Here is a 6,000-nt window from a genome sequence, read left to right as displayed (position 1 = left end):
AAGTTTTTAGTCGAATTAAGAAAATTTTGAAATAAAGTCATGTAGGATACCATATTCTATATTGGTGTCAGACACTAAACAGCTCAGCCAGAGTGTCTTTGGATATATGCGATGCTGGCTGAGGCTGCCTTTGACATTAATGTATTACGGGACAAGAGACCACAAGAGAAACAAGTGCAGTTGTTCCCTGTTTTATTTGCCATCACTGGATCTTCACGTTAATTCTTGGATGTAGTCAGTGTTGTATATTGTTGTCCAGCTGCCAAGGTAATAGTTCACATGAGAAGATGTAGAGTGCTGCTGTCTGCAGGGGAGACTGTAGTTAAGATTTATTTTGCAACATGATACTTAAACATGTTTTGCAATATGATACTTAAACTTATTTTGCAATATGATACTTAACATTCTTAATAGGTACTTAATATGAACTTCATATTTTCCTTTTAGCATTAACTTATTCAAGAAAAACAGTTCTGCAGCAACTCAAGGATATTTGATTATATTGTCTTGGGCTTCAAACACGTTTGAGAGAGACTCCAATTCTCTGACAGAGAATACAGTAATTAAGGCAGAACTATTTATTTTCATGTCCAATTTCACCTGATTGCTAATGCCTTGTATTTTCTTTTTGTTTTCTGTTACTGCCCTGTCAGCCATTTATCTCCAGGAATCATTGCAGTAACTGGAAGGACAGCTGATCTTTGTTCTTTCTGCAACTAATTTTGTTAGCAGGCAACAGAAACCTTCCGTTTCAAGAGATCTTGCAGGAGGACGTCTGTCTTCTTTATGTGCTCTAGTGCTAAGCAACCCTTCCTCTTGGATTGCTGGTTGTCCTGGATATGCCTTGGAGAAGAAAAAAATGCACTATAGACACGTTTACTGAATCTCTACTGAAATTTGAAAGACTCAAAAACTCCTTGAGATGGTTACAGGGTGTCAATTAAAATTCAACTTACTTAAGAGAATGGGGACTTAGTATCTGCAACAACAGCACCAGATGATTCAAATACACTTCAAATTCAGTTATTTGGAGGGTACAGCCAAAGAGGTTGTAGTTGGCTGAAATTAGACAATGCTTTTTTGTTTACATTACAGGCAGCAGTTTCACTTATTCACAGAAAACATAAAATAACTTATTTAAACAGACAGGATTTTAAAAATTTAGAAGGGTATCCTGTTGTTTAGGGATGCAAACTACTATCCAAGTATTATAATATGTGAGGCACTAGGAAATTTGATAGAAGCTAATGCATTCTCCAAGTTCTAAAATTAAGCTGGTTATTTATGCACTGGCATATGGATTTAGGCACTATATGGGGACACTTTTAAGGCCAACAGGAAGAAGTCAATATTTCTCCACAAACTTGCTCACTCAGAAATGTGTGACCATGTAACTATGTACAAAGGCTAATATTCAGTCCTGCTAACAGAATTAAAACTTGGAAGTTTATTTACTGTATTTAGGAAAATCAAGGTGTACCTTGTACTGCACCAAGCATTTGGTTTATTTATTGACATCCGTTTTCTCTACAATTATTTTTCATATAGCATCATCCTGTCAATCTTTTTTTCCATATGTGGTAAGTAGAAGCTAGACAGATGTTCAGATTTAATGAACTGGGCCCTTTAGTAAAAACTTTTGAGGACAAAGTGTCCTAAAAAGGAAAGTTCATAACTGATTTGCCAAAGTAATATTTGCAAGACTTTTATTCCCAGTAAAGAGCTAATGCTAACTGATTTTTGGGAGAAGCATTTTGGTCTGTTTTAATTCTTGCATGTATAAATGTGATGTATGTCCTGTGCATTGGAGTAACACATGATTAGTGTCTTCAGAACCATAAACTTACACTGCAGAGGAGTTGGTCTTGGACATGACTGCCAAGATATGCACAAAAAATTGAGAATTAGTAGGAATATGTGTAAATTTTTGCCAGTTTTGAATGTGGAGTGGAATGCACTGCAAAGATGAAGACATGTTTATTGGATGTAAGTGTTTAGGAGGACACTACTGTGGTGGTAGGCTTTCTTCTCCCATGAAAGCACAAGTTTGGGGTATTTGGTAGAATGGAGATGAGGGACAAGGGAATGAAAATCTTCAGCTTTGTTGTCAGGCTAAAGACAACTGCACAACTTATTTCCCTTTCACTGCCTAGCCTTCACTTCTTAAGATCTTTAAGGGTGTGGGTTGAGTTGTCCTACCATAACAGTGAACATACAAACATTGAAAAATAGAATTGATAGCTAATAGCACATTATGTTGAGGAGAAATAAAAACATCAGTGGTAAATGTGGGCTGAGAGCAGAAGTTAGACTTCTTTATGTGTCCATGAGCAAATGTTGGTGTGCTTTAATATTCACATGACTAGATTGCTCTGACCTGGAAAGCTGTCTTACAAGCTAGTGAGAGTCTGAGATATTCTAGATGCTGGGTACTCCAACTCTTAAGGAACTGCCAATGCTTTCTAAGTAGTCCTGTAGTACATGCATGAAGCATATGTTAGGAGTCTATAGGCAAAAATTCCTTCTTTTCTTCTACACCTCCACTCTGTAGCTGCCTCTGAAAGGTCAGCCAGGAGATTTAATTAACAAATACCTGTGTATGAAAGGAGCCTTGTGGAGACTTCTGAGCTAGACATCCATTTTAAAATTCTCTGCAGTTGTTGGGGAACCAGATTTTGTGACTCAGTGATTCCCAGTCAGCTCTGTGTTACCAAAAACTGTGCAATAGCTCGCTAGCTAGGTAGTCTTGGTAGAGATAAGTACCTCTGTGGGAATATATAAAATGCTTTGACCTGGCTTCCTAAAGCAGCAAGGCACGCAAGATTATGCAATCAATCAGTCCCTTCTTTCCTCTTGAGTTGGCTAATTTCAGAAAAATTTAACCATAGAGTAGAAGAGTAAAACAAAACATTTTTACAAAACCTCTAGGACCTTAGCAGCTGGGACAAGAGAGGATCTACTACTATACTTCTAGTGGAAGGGCTGTGGTATGCCAGCATCCATGCAAGAGCTGGATCCTCAGCCAGGGTCTGTTGGGCAACCATTTTTGTGGTCCCTCCACTGTTCAACTGTGAGTCTTTGTGAATCACATATAGGGTGTCGAGTGATGTGTTTGGAGAAAGATGGAGGGGGGGGGTTGTTGTTGTTAGTTTGTTGTTTGTTTGTTTGTTTGTTTGTTTGTTTGTTTTAAAGCAAATGATGATCTGAGCCTGACTGGTCTGGAATCCCACACTGTCTTTCTTGCAACAGCAGACATATTTCAGTCATCTCTTCTAGACCAGTTTGTGACAATCAAGCTAAAACCACCTCTCTGAAGTTTGGTAACAAAGTTAATAGCTGTGCAGATCCAGCTACGTGTGAGAAGGAAGGGTGCTGAGGTTTACAAGCATCCATGACAGTTCCAGTTTGATTAAGCTGAGCTGACATTCAGCAGTCCACTGTCGCCAGTCATATGATTGCGCCTGTTCATCTGAAAGACTCAGCTATGGTCAAGGACCCTCTTCCTGCTTTAACAAGAGTATCAAAACTTGCAAGTACCTGTAAGGAAAGTCCAGAGATCGTGAAAGGGTTTCCCACTTCTTTTCTTGCCTGGCAACACTGCTTTTAATTAGCATGGGGTCCCCTCCTTCCTTTTTCAGCTTCACCTGTCTCTAAAAGCATTTCTGGTTTGGACTCTCTTGAATTCCCCAAGGAGGCTTGCAGCTTGTTTGGTCTCTGGCTCCGTTCCCTCAGGGGAAGTAACTATGCAAGACTGTAGGGACTGAAGTTCCTTAGCAAGAGTTTCAAAGCAAAGAGAGAAATTGCATAAATTGACAGGAATTAGGAACAGAAAGAAAATATCAAAGATGAAATATATAGGTAAATTCATTTTAGAAATACATTTTTTTCATCTTAATTCTTGCAAATGGGTTCTCTACAATGTTAGCTTTTTATTTAGCTTTCTTAATTTTAGATAGACAGCAGTCTTCAAATCCCTATGGTATTTGGTACTGTTCCAAGTTAGTTGCCATGGCCAAGGATGTTGCAGTGGATTTGTAGGCAGACGTCAAACCCTGAAACCAACATAAAACGAAAAATGAAAGGGAAACTCCGCAAGGAGCAGCACAAAAATCCAAAGACTTAGTAAAAGCATTTAGATTTTTTGCACTATCCCTTGCTAGGGTCAAAAAGATTACTTTGGACAACAGATATCTTGGCCCAAAGGCACTGTCTCAATATAGGGTAAAAGTGGTACTAATAAAATTGACACACTGACATATTGGCCCTTCAAAAAAAAAAACCAAAAAACCAACCAAGCAAACAAAAAAACTCCACAGGATCTGGCAAACGAAAACTTCAGTCATGTGAGAGCTGCACATTTCCTTGTTCATTCTGTGTGACACTGACTACCAAAGTTAGGTGTCAAGGATTTGCAGGCAATGTATCTGAAAGGTTATGTCTTTTTGAAATATGATATGCAAATTCCATGTGCTTAGCAGAGAGCTCCCAAGAGCTTGCTGGTAGAAATGCTGGTAGAGCAGCAGGTGGCCTATGAGCTTAGGGGCCCAGTCTCGATTGAGACCTCCAAATTCTGCCATAGTTTCATGTGGTGAACTTGGTGGATGAGTTTCCTCCATGCTTTTTAACTTGTAGAGACTTAGATGCCTTTGGGAGAGGATAGGGATAGTCTCACTGCGTGCAGTGACACACAAAACCGAGACAACCCCAATCTTTGCTAACCAGAATAGACTTATTTTGTCCTATTGTCAATATAGATCATCCAAAATACTAGTAATAAAGAAAATAAAACAGAGAAGGTAGCACATACTTTCAATGATGTGCAGGTGGATTGTATCTGATGATCACACCTATTCATTTCAGGAACCTGTTGCTTTGGTATGCTGCTTTCTGTTTAGTGCTCTGGTAGATGTCCAATAGCTTGAAGCAGAGTGAATAAAATAACTGCAAAGATGAACAGATTTCTGTAAACAAATTTGATTTTGTGCACCTCAAATAAAACCAAAGGAAGTACTCTGTTGTTACTGAAGGAAAACAAATGAATAATGTATAAGCATCTCCATTAAGTGAAAAAATTGTACCTTAAGGGAAAAAATACTCTAAGCTGTACTTAACTGTAAAAAGATGTATTACACGATTGAAAGGCTCTGGGCTTTTAAACAAGGACATAACTGACAGAGTAAGGTGGTAACCATTCTAGGCGGTGAGGAAAATAACACTGAGCATCTTTGTGCCCTGTGAGCTATGTTTGCATCTCACTGATAAAATCTGCTGGTACTGGTAGTAGTGCCATTTGCTTCCCTTCAAAAAAAAAAAGTTTAACAGGTGTCACAACTGATCTATAGCTAAGAGCAAATGAATGATAAATGCAAATTTGTATTACGAGTCTGACCTTATCTACAGAGTCTATAGTGCACTGCCTTTCTAACTTAGTCTACTGAGAAGTAAATACTGCTCCACACTGGGTCTGTTGACCAAACTGTGGCGTAGGAAGAGGCACACATTCTGTAGGGGGAAGTTGGCCAAATGTGCTTTCAATGTTTTTTTCATTGAGGACGGATAATTTAATGGACAAGTGTTGTTCTCCTTCATGACTTAGAAAAAGTGAGGAAGACTTCTGCTGTATTGCAAATGAGTATGTGTCTGAAATGTGTCCAACGCAAGTATAAAATATCACTATTTGATTTGTAGGAAAATGTTAGTCTTATATGTGTTGCCAAGCAGGGATTGAACCAGCATCTCCAGGAATACCCCTGTCCTGTGCCCTTAGCAGCATGCTGTAGAACCACTTTATTTATCATCAATACCTTTGAAAGTCATCTTTTTTTTTTTTTTTTTTTTTAATCTTTGTTCCCATACAGAACAAAATCAAGTGTTATAAGCTGTGGTGCTGAACTTTTTCCTCCCTGTCCTCAAGATCTCTGCAGTAACATAGCTTCGCAGCTCCCAGGGACTGCAGCAGCAAGGTGGCAGGGCCTCTGCCCTCCCTTAGTGCTGGGGAGC

The sequence above is a fragment of the Grus americana genome, chromosome Z, assembly GCF_028858705.1.
Source record: "Grus americana isolate bGruAme1 chromosome Z, bGruAme1.mat, whole genome shotgun sequence".
Lineage (NCBI taxonomy): Eukaryota > Metazoa > Chordata > Aves > Gruiformes > Gruidae > Grus > Grus americana.
The sequence above is the reverse complement of the archived record's forward strand: the minus strand, read 5'-3'. Positions refer to the sequence as shown.